Source organism: Typopeltis vanoorti, chromosome 13, assembly GCF_054136105.1.
Source record: "Typopeltis vanoorti isolate ZY-2024b chromosome 13, IOZ_Tvanoo_1.0, whole genome shotgun sequence".
Taxonomy (NCBI): Eukaryota; Metazoa; Arthropoda; class Arachnida; order Uropygi; family Thelyphonidae; genus Typopeltis; species Typopeltis vanoorti.
The window spans coordinates 107,834,018-107,846,164 of NC_143561.1; positions in this window are offsets into that span (position 1 = coordinate 107,834,018).

Below are 12,147 nucleotides of genomic sequence, written 5' to 3' on the forward strand. Positions count from 1 at the left end.
AATCATTGTAAATCTATGTCGAAAATAACAAATTCCACCCCATAAATTTAAATTTTTGATTAATATATTAAAGTATTTAATATTGTGTTCGTTGCGGCCCACTGCAGAACAAAGGTTGCTCATCACTGCTCTAGACCTTAGTATCCCATAATGCAAATCACACATCCTTTTGGAAGTACATAATACTATGCATTACTGGAGGATCACCATCAAGACTGGATTCAACTGTCATTGAAATATTGTTTAAATGCATGGGTACCTCTTGTAAAACTCTGAGTAATCTACCAGATCACTCTAAATCTTGTTGATCCCCCACCCCCAAAAAATAGCACTACTAAAGACATCCCTTTTGCTCAGTGATGCACCATAAATTTAAATTTCCCAACGAGCAGAATTATTCTACCCAGCAAAGCAAACCGAATAAGAAAATTCCTAAATAGCAGACCTCATATATTCTTCTCATACAAGTTATAAGAAGGTGTATTAACTAATTATTCAAATATTTTGAATTATCGCAGTTTTTAGCAAAATTTCATACTTATCAATAAATTATATTCTTGTTTCGTTTAAGTGTATGCAAAAAGTTTATATATAAAGGTAAATTAGCAGGAAATATTCGGTTCCCCCTCCAGAAACGAGTATGTAAATTATACATAATTTACATATTTGCTCGGAACTGTAAATTCTAAAATGTTCCCAAAAGCTGCAAATTCCTTGTTTTACGAAATATTAAGCTTATGTACAAGACATTGTCGATACTGACCCATGGAGGCCCACAAGAATTTGCATTGCCAGATTATAAATAAATAAATAAATAATAATAATAAAAAAATCTGCTGTCTCTGAGTGCTGCGTGAAAACCGGAACTCTGGTGCTGTAGATTCATAACACTTTCTTGTACAGAATCTTAATAATTCGTAAAACAAGGAATTTGCAGCTTTTGGGAACATCTTAGAATTATGTCAAAGAAAAATCTACAGTTCCAAGCAAATATGTAAATTATCTATAGCTCATGGTGTGTTAATTAATGTATGGGATCGAAGACTTGCAAATGTGTTAGATTTCTACAAGTTCTGGCACTAGGGCTGGAAAAGTAACATTCGCTTTACGCATCAAATTGAAAAAAAAAAAAAAAAGTGGGGGGGGGGTGACGAATTACAATGCGACTCCCATTCACGAAAGGTAGTTGACCTTACGATACTAATAAGCTAATAGTTTTTTTTTTATTCATCTTATATTTCATATTTTTAGTTTACTTTTTAATAAGCTAGAAACTGGAACTTTATCAAACCACTTCAGGCCTCCAGTAAGAGGGGAGGTAGTCACACACCGGACGGTGAAAATCATCTCTCACCGAAATACAAATTAAAAATTGAGAGTCATTCTTCGAATCAGTGAGAGACGTCACAATTAGCATTTTGATATGAACACAACAATACTGCGACATATTTATGACGTTAACTGTTGCAGCAGTTGCTAGGCAACGAAATTTGAAATAGAAATGTAAAGAGCAGTCACTAGAAGTAGGGATGTAGCGTTTGAAGTTCTTTTATCACACTGTAATAAAATAATTATTAAAATATAATATGCTACGGGAACGTAACATTTATTTCAGTACTTAGAGAAAAAAAAAAATTATTTGCAACAGTATCCCCCCCCCAATAGTAATAGCATACGCATCTCCAGACTATCAAGAGAGAAAATGCAAAACCTCCCCTCGAGGGAGACAAAATGGTCAATAGAAAACCTATTATACCTTCAGCGGAGGGGTAATAGATCCGTCAATCAAACGCCGATATTATTATAATGATCGCTACGCCCAAACCCAACCCAACACATATATTAATGCAATCCAGAATGGACTGTTGGAGGTCTCTCAGCCTATTTTGTCCACACATTCGTGCAATATATTCGCGTATACAAGCGGTTGAATTCGAAGCAGTTGAAAGCTGTTGTTATGTCAGAAAGGTTCAATCAACGAATCTCGAACTGCTTTTCAATGTCTGACATTTCTTTTAAGTCCTAATGTAATTGGTTAACACCTGAAATTGTATGGGTGTTCACTTCTGTTTTTTTTTTCTGAGTTGTAAAAGAACAGCTGTGGGTGGTACTCTCCGTATTCTTCACAACTTTTCTCACAGACAAAAATTACTATAATTTTTTTCTTACAACTGTTCGAATTTGACGCAGGGAGTGTCATCTACAATCTCACGTGTATTTATAAACAAATATATCGCCTTGACCGAAAGAGAATTTGTTTTTTTTTTTTCTCTTCTATAACTTTATTCACCAATGTACGTCTGCAAATATTATGGAATCCATCCGCGCATGCGCAAAGACCCAAACTCCTGGTTTTCGAAGCCAAATCCTAAGGAATAGCATAGTTAGCGTTTATACTGTAGTCCGATATGTATGGTTGGGTTTACTTCTTCTTCTGGTGGAAAATCCTTCAAGATTCTAGACGTCTTAGACGGGAGTCGAACCCAGTTCTTTCCGACCAAACGACATTGTCGTTATTGATGCTCAGGTGGTTGTACAAGTCTTACAATTGCTATTAAAATCGAGTAAATTTAGTAATCAAGTGGCGGAAAAGACCAATTGTATATGCACACCCTCTGAGACACATAATTATGTATTAGGTGTTGGTTTTCAGAAGTGCTTTTTGACCTTGTAGTGGCGGGGATCAAAAGATAATTTATCCATGAATAAATCATAGAAATCTTCTCCTAATTTATCATTCTTGACTACTGCATGCATAAGAAGTAAAACATTCTAAAATGCGATTTTAAATGGAATATTTTACCATCTTTTCTTACTCCCCTACAGGTTCTCCGTATTGGTTAATATAACATCGCGTGAAAGCGTGTCCGAACACGTGTTCATTTATCGTCCCAATTGAATTCATTCATTTCCCAGCCCACTTTCGGCAGAATTAATTTGCATGAATTAATAACAGGCAAGATTTCAAAGCCTCCGTTTAAAATCTCCGATAAACTCAAAAGTAGGTTTTAATTAGTAAATTAATTTTAAAAGGAGAACTTTTAATTTGCGGTCTTCCCCCCCCCCCCTCCCAATGCATAAATCGATTCCCCCAATCTCATACGAACTTTGTGTTGCTAAACTGTAAAGTAGGTCATAGGTTAAAACGACACGTTAAAAAAGGAGAGAAAACAGGCTCATTTTAATTAACTAATCTACATCGAGAATGTTAGGATAGCAGTGGGAAAAGGTCAAACAAATTGGATTGCGAACTCTGAATACTAAACATTCGAATGTCCCACATTCCCTCCGGACTGGTGTCAATATATACATGGACACACGCGTCAATCAAACAAATAATTGTCTGATTTTGTTGCATTATAATGACGGAGTTGGGTGACTGGTCGACAGTTCCTTTTTTTTTTCCCTCTGGATTCTCAGGTTTTCATTTGTACAAAAGCAGACAGAACTAAAAACTGTTGTACATTATACTATCGTGATTGGTTAAGGAATAAATAATAAAAGAACCCTGCTCACTATCCCCCCCCCACCCCTGATTCACACAGTACATATGCCTTCGGATTTTGAATTGTGTAAGATGTGTGCATTTTCTCCATGTTTGTATTAATTTCCACGATCTCCTACTGATTGTAAATAATCTTCTAGTGTACTCTTTTTTACTTTTCATTTTAATTTAGAAAGATTTTTATGTGAAGATATGACAAGTAATGTTCAAATATACTCTTCCGGCATTCTTACAAAATAATAATAATAATAATAATAAATCCCACCTTTCCTTATCCTATGTTTCATAAGTCATCTTTTCGCGAATCATAGCTGTGATGAGATGGTTAATTTTTTTGTGTGTGACAAGCGATATGTGACAATATAATAATTATTATATTTCAAATTGTTGATGGAGTCACAAAAATAAGCAAATAATACCGTTTTGAAGAATGCGAAAAATTCCAACAATTAAAACAAGTAGGAAATGAACCAAAAAATGACTTTCATAATACTATTCTTGAACAGTGACGCCATCATTATTACAACAATTGAATTTAGTCAGTTGTTGTGATAATGATTATGTCTCTATTCAATTGTTGAACGTTTTGGAATTTCGTATTGTACGCATATAACTTTGTTCTACCTCATTTGACCACTAAAATGAATTCAAACTTAAAACAACTCGCGGATATTAAACTGTTTGGGAAAAATTGATGTGACGAGCGAACAAAATTTAGCGTCTTTCCTAAATGTCCAAGATTAGCCAAAAGTGACGTGCCATAGCGGAATTATTGATTATATAATATAATTTTTAAATACTTTGCCAAATTTAGCAAGTGCAAATACAACACACCAAGGGTTTTTTCACTTTTATAATAAGTGACGTATAAAATACAAAAATCTTATGTTAGGCTTAATGACATTTCATTAGGCTTACGAGATCGGCATTTAAAAATCCAACTATCCGCTGTTCAAAACGAGTTTGGGGTCATAAATTACTATTTCCTTGGGATTGAGTTAAGTTACTTATCAGTGAGAGTTTAAATGAGAGTTTAAATAGTTTTTTGTATTCTCAATGCAGCTTACCAATCAGTGGTCATTTGTCGCAATGAATTGTGGGAATTTAAAATCTTTACAGATGAATACAATTTAACTGTTTTTTTTTTTTTTTTTTTTTTGCTGCTGTTGCAAACCTAATTTCGTTAGAAATTCTCCTTTCTTTCCCCCCCCCTCTTACTTGCTCATATATAATTTTAATTCAAACAAAAAGTTATCATAGTTTTCAAGTGAAAACATATAGTCTTTCTAATTGTTAATGTTAAATGTTATTTTCTGTTAAGTATCCCGAATGTTTAATTATCACAATGCAGGAGACTGACAGTCGAGCACATTAATATCTCATTAACAGTCTTTCTTAACAATTTTCTTCCAAGAAAGGCTAATGCCACCCGCCTTAATAATGATTCACAGAGGTCACAATAACGGTACAGGCAGACTTCTCTAACATCGGATCATGAAACCATCTTTTGGAGCATCGTCCAGTTCTCCTTTGCATCTTTTATACTTTTTTTCCCCTTTTCTTGCGTGTGAATAAAAATCGGATTATATTTAAGAGCTGAGAAACGCACACCGAGACAAACACAAACAAGTTGACCACGCCAATAGTTCACACTCTCTCTATCAAATTACACTCTTCTAGACCAGTTTTTGACACGCGATACGTGCGTTTGTTTTGTCATACCCAGATAGGTATGGCATATCGGGAAACGGTCCAGAAAGCCCCAGGGAGTGTTAAATTGGTGTACAGTTACATGAGTACTTCCCGGCTGGTCAATTTGTCTGTTTTGGAGATGAGAAATCCTTCCCCTCCCATTTGACACCGGTTAACTCAACTTAAGATGAAAACGTCTGATAAAGACTCTTTGCCTCCTAGACGGGATGTGAACCCAGATCTTTCTGAAGGGCTTCGTCTATACTGACTGAGCTGCGAAGCTCTAAAGACTGCACTCATGTTAGATATAATTAATCATTTAGAATAAATGATGCGTCAAGAATGGATTTTTTTTTTTTTTTTTTACACTGAAAATTGACTGCACACGACTTTAAATGGTACTAAAAGAAAGACAATAAAGATAGATATAGTCTAATTGTTGAAATGAATACTAAAACAATCTGCTGCTATTTGCATAGTGACGTCACAATGATCCAGCTGATTAGCCTGCGTGATTAACAATGAAGTAATATTTCATAAAAATTATAGCAAGCTCAATCATTCTTGGTATTAGATCTACTTTTTTAAATTGATAGTTTTATGCTAATTAGGCATACAAAAAGAATTTTCAGCGGTGCTATTTCGATAGTGATGGAAGTTTCCGCTAATAATAATTTTTAACTCGTTTCCTTCTTTCTTTCTGGTTTGACCTTTGACTTCCGGTTAAAAATATGCAAGAACACGTTGTATACTTGTGAAATGGAATTTCAAAAGGGAAATAAAATTCTTTAATTCTTTTCTCTTGGTGTATATCGGAATGGTCAACCTATGTAATTCTAATCTCAGATAGATGGCGAATATGATGATTAACGAATTATGGGTGAAATTATAGTAGTAAGTCACCAGGAAGGAGACTGGTTTGAATGCGGACAGGAGACTAGTTTGAATCGGACACCATCGCAATCAATCAGTACAGTGGAAGATTAATCGGTATTTTAGTATAATAGCATACGTAGGATTGACAGCTACCCTTACAGCTCTAAAGAAAAATAAAAATAAAAAAAATTAAACGTCAGAATACGTGAGTATCTTATTTAATAAGGTGAGAAAAATGAAAAGAGAAAAATAGGATTAAATTTTGGCAGTTAAAAAAATAAAATAAATCCGTGGATTTATAACTTATATGAAACTAAGCTCTCTCTATAAGAAAAACTTAAGATATTTTACGGGCGAAAAGATAGAACGTCTTGAAATTAGAAAATACGTGTTCTCAACTTGAAAAAACTTCACAAATAAGAAAGCATAATTAGAAACTAAAAGACGGATATAGGAAAGGAATTTTGTACAAAATATTCAACCATTAGTTGACCAAGAAAATATTAAAAACAGGTAATTTACTTAATGGCGAAAAGCACTATTTAACCATTAATAAAATAAATAAAACACCTGAGAAACAATATAATTGTGTTGCTTTCTTGGAACGATAAAAAAAAAAAAAAAAAAAAAAAGACAGTTTTTTTTGTATGGAGAAAATTTTTTTAAATAAAACATGTGTGACAGTGAGTTCTATGTAATTAGAAAATGCGTGCTCTTAAAAAAATATATTAAAAGGACACGGCTTTAAACGCTGACACTCGCAAACTCGTATATCACCCAATGGTACAAATAATGTAATTAGGTAATTGAGTTGGTGCGTACGTAAATACTTAATTTAATTCTGATTCACTAACTATAAGTAAAGAACAATTAAATAATAAAAAAGAACATTGATTGATGATATCTTACGGACGACATCGCAAACGCATTCAGATTAATATGTACAAGTAGAATCACCACAAAAAACAAGACGCAACAATAACTTTGATCTCTCTTTATATAACACAACATTGTTTCGAAACAATGCTAAAACAACATTGTGCGAAACAATGTTGTGTTATATAGATAGATCAAAGTTTGGGCTCGTTCAGTGTGCTGAATATCACCATTTTCTTTTTTTCTTTCTTACTTCGAAAAAAAAAATTAAATTAAATATTACTGACTGAAAGCACGAATCGCATATTTCTTCAATAAGTCGAAACCGAACGTCTAGAAGTAATGGTGAGCATCTTAACCACTAAGCTAGGAAACAATTCGTATATATTTTTTCATTCTTGGTGAAAGAGCAGTACTGCTAATAGTGTACTCAACGTACTTTATATATGAGACATAATTCAAACAATTCGATGAAGCTCGCATCTTTTTTTATTTGGGGGGGGGAGAGTTAAGACTTGTATTAAACCAATAAAATGAAACTATTAAACATGTCCAAAGCCTTCCTATCTTGTTAATATTTTTTTAAAAAAAGTTGGTTATTTATAAGAAAACTAAGCCTCTGTCTGTAACTATGTGTTCTACGACCGGTTTGTCTATTTTGTGGGATGAAAAATCCAAATGTCTGAGAAGAAAAACTCCGTATGAAACAGGCTAAGTTACTTTCATCTAAAAATACTTCTTAAATGTTTTTCACATATTAGATGGAATTTGAACCAAGGCTTTCCTAACCGAATGTCGCCAAGTCTTTCCGACTACGCTACTAAGGGCACTAGATGAGGGATAAATCTTTATTATCAGTGGGCTAAGTTTGCGATGTAAATTCCAACTAAAATGACTGCAAAATAATAACAGAACATAATATTTTTAATTATAGGCAATAACTGAAGACATATTGTGATTGTTTTGACGTGTCGTTACTCTGATGATAATCTTACTGCTATTATATGCCGATAATTTTTAGCTTCCAAAAAGTGCACTTATGAGCATCCCCCACTGATATGCATAAAATACCTTTAGAAGTCTTGACACACATGCTCTACATATATCAAGAGCCTGGGAAGAAGGAAAATATATTGTTGCTTAGCTACCAGCGACGGCCTACGACGTATGGTTTGATATGTTAAGGCCACATTTTGCATAACTAATTCTAATAAGTCATTCAAAATTAATGAGAGGAAATGTCCAGTACGAGCAACTAATGGCAATTAGATTAATAGATAAAATGGGTGGCTAGAAAATAAAGATACGACCCTCATAACACCAACATTAATATGTTGGATATTGAGCTTCTGATAAATTGGAAAATAAATTCCAGACTGAAATAAAAAGAAAAGTGCTGAAATTAAACTCATTTACTTGACATTCTCTTCGGCATATACTTTATCTACCAAGATCTGTCTAATGTCACTCCTGTCACACGTATTGTAATTTACTAAAGGCAGTTTTTAATACTCCTGTCATGTTTGTCCTTGATGGTTTCAAAAAACCAGCTCTTATGGGTGCTCAGTAATGTCGTATGCAAATTAGCTCTTTATATTTGCGTAAGGGAAAAAAAAAACAAAAAAAAACGAGACTAACCCGTTTGAAAACCTAATCCTAGTTTAAAAGTATGTTTAATGGTATTTCTATCGGGCAACAATTAGTTTACTCGAGTACAATGGATGAAGTCAATTGATGCGGGAACAATGCAAGGTAGCAAGTAAACAATTGACAGAGAAGCCAATTGTTGCGTAACGCAACAATACTAAACACGTTTAATTGTTTAAATGCACCAAATAATATTTTGTATTCTCCTATCATATTTCCTACTAATACACTGTACTAATGTGATGTAAACTTTTATTTATAGGCTTGTTTGTTTAAAAAATGTTTAAAAAATATTACTCTATATAACCAAACACAAAGTATGATATTGAATTACGGCAAAACGAAATGGGCCACTTTTCCATACGTGTTATACTATCATTTTATTGGCAAAATCTTTGTGGCCCGCATACTTTTTTTGTTGGAACATACTCTTTGTTCCTCTGCCTGTATCTCGGTGCAAGGACCTATGACATTACTGGCTCCTGCGTGTGGGAATCACCCGTATGTATATGATGGCCCTTTAATTGTATTTTTAACCACCTGACAGCAGGTGGAAACTAAAAGACATCTGCTAGAGATCTGACAATGCAGTGATCACATGTGTAGTATTCGATATACAACGGATTTGTCTGTTGCTCGAGTTGGTCGTGAAATCAAAGGTTAAAAACCTTAAAGTGTGTGTGATACGAAGTTATAATCCAAGTAAGTATTATTTTCTAAGAAATCAATTAGTAGGAAATGAATATAAACTTTGCTTCAGATAAAATGAATACATTGTCTTAATTAATGTTACTTCTCGATAAACGTATTTTGTTATTACGTTTAAATTCTTTGAAAAAATGCATTTAATTTTTTAGTGCATTTTTTATTTTTAAGTTAAGAATACCAAAGCAGCAACAATTAACTCTCATTGTTGTACTGAAATAACAGAAATGAATAAATTACAACTGGTTGTCCTTCATTTAGCAATAAACAACTAAATGAAGGACAACAATTGATTGTAATTTACTGATTTCAGTTGTTTCAGTACAACAATGAGAGGTAATTGTTGGTGCTTTGGTATTCTTAACCAAGTTATTACTTTTCCTTTTACTGCTAAAATTAAATGCATTTTTCAAAGCCTTCCGTTATAACAATCCCCCCCCCCCCCACACACACACCAAGTTAATATTGATTCTTTGCGAACCATTTTCCCATATTACGTCATTTTGTTTTGTGTTGCAAACTGTTCGTTTATGGGCAGGAGTTATTAATAAGAATCTCTAAAATTACAGGACTCACGTATGATTGGTATCAAGTTCATATAAGAAAATAAAATACGAAGATCAATTTAAGTCTTTATTTTTCTTTAGAAATTATTCAGTTAATTATCTCCTAGATTTTTTTTAGTTTGAAGCGATTGTCTATAAGTCTGTTATATATAAATGTCCAACTATCACTTCTGTTGTTATGACAATCAACAATGAAAGAAGTCGAACTACTTAGAAAAAAAAAAAAAAAAGGCAAAAATTAAAAGCTTTAACTCAACATTGTTGCCATTTATTAGGGGTAACAGATACCTGATTTCGATTAAGAGTTTGAGTCGGATTATTTTAATTTATTTTACACTAATTAAAATTTTTCCTGTTTAGTTGGTTAGTCGAGTGGATAGCGTGTGCGTTGTCCAATCAATTGTAGGCCGAGTTGATGGCCTACAACTGGTTGGAGGTTATCGTACTCGCTTTTCCAACCAACAGACTGCGGGTTCGAATCCCGCCATGGATGTTTGTGATTGATTTTAGGTGGGAGATGAATTTCATTGCCCTGATTATTGGAGACCTGAAGTGGCTTGAAAAAGTTCCAAACCACTAGAGCAGGGTTATGAAAAAATAAATAAATAAAGTAAAAACAAACGAATATGTAAAAATAAATTAAAATACTAAAAAATATACATATATAATTAATAAAAATAGAAAAGCATCCATAGCTCACTCACGGTGCTATTGTAGTATAAGTTTGTAACAGAACCTTTCATAGGTGAGAACTATGCAAAACAAATTACTGCTGTGTTTCGAAGAAGAAGATAAATAAAATTAACAGTCTTCCTATAAAATACAAATGAAAATTTTATTATTATTAAAATTTTGTTTATTTTGTTTTGGATTTTTAAAAATATTGTAAAAAACAAGTAAATTAATACACCAAAATATGCTTCATATCACAGTTATTTGTAAACGTGATCATATCAACTATGTGCCCTGCGTGGTGGCCGGGATAACAATAGGCTACTGTAACCCATGCATGTCGTAAGAGGCGACTAAAATGAACGCAGAGTTTCGAGATTTCGCTCTCTTATGTTTCTTCCGGAATTTTGCTCCCGGTGAGGGGGCTTAGATTTCGGGAGGTTTGCCCTGTGAGAGCATTTTGAGTCTTTGGAGAGAGTGTTCTCCGGCTTGGTTCGTGAGGGAGCCTTGTCGGTGGATGCTTTTCCCTGGAATATGAGCGGTTCTGCTCAGTGGTGGGGGGGGGGGAATTCGTCACTGAGTGGAACCAACGCTGAGTTGGACGGTCTTTCGTCTACTCGTAGGGAGTGGTCCGCGGGATCGTCTTAATTTTTTGAGAGGGCTTTACTTACATACCAGCCCATGCATGTTGTACGAGGCGACTAAAATGGGTATCCAGGGAGGGTAATGGATAGCAATGCTTTAGCCAATGAAGTTTTTACTGAAGCTCGGCTATTGCTGTTACTCTCCTGCCAAGATCAGAGCTTATAGCTCTATATTACCCCATCCATACATTTTCTTCTACAGATAACAGGGAATGTAAAAAGCATTCTTGCTTCACCCTTCTAGCCACAATTTTTTTTTATGTGAATGATCAAACGGCTGTTTGAACCTTCATATAGAGGGCGTAGATCTGCCAAACGGTTTTGGTCTGAGTGAAGTATTTTATCATGTTAGCGCAGCTAGAGTCACGTTGAAGTTAAAAAATTTTCTGTACAGTCGAGACTCGGGAAGCTTCGAGTAATTTCAATGATAATGAAAATAAGATTAAAAAAGGTATCAACTGATCATAATGAGGTCCACATTCAAAGGGATGCCGTATCTGCCAAAATACGTAACCCATTCATAGGTCAACTAACTTAACTCAGATCAGACCATCGGAGCATTGTAATCACCTGCTACGAAAGGGTATGACGTAATACACTTGGCGACCATAAATACCGTAGTCCACGTTTTTTCGCCATGTATGACTTTGCATTGTAGACCGAGATCTTAACTCTGTTTATTATCCGGTGTATGGTCATATCTTTCACAAGACGAGAATCAAAGTTAAGACTCATTTCTGATTTTTCCTATCGAAACAAGATATCTTGAGTGTTTGACATTTATGGCTTTAACCCCAAAACCGTTAAGCCTAAAACGGTAGTGTCCTCATTATAATGATAAATGGTAGCTTGCCATGTACCTTGGGTGTGGTCTGAGAAGGGAACACAGTTGATCGGGCAGTTCGTGTTGCCCAGCTTCCTTGACGTCAAGCCCACGCCCTTCCTCGAGGGAAACCCTTACACG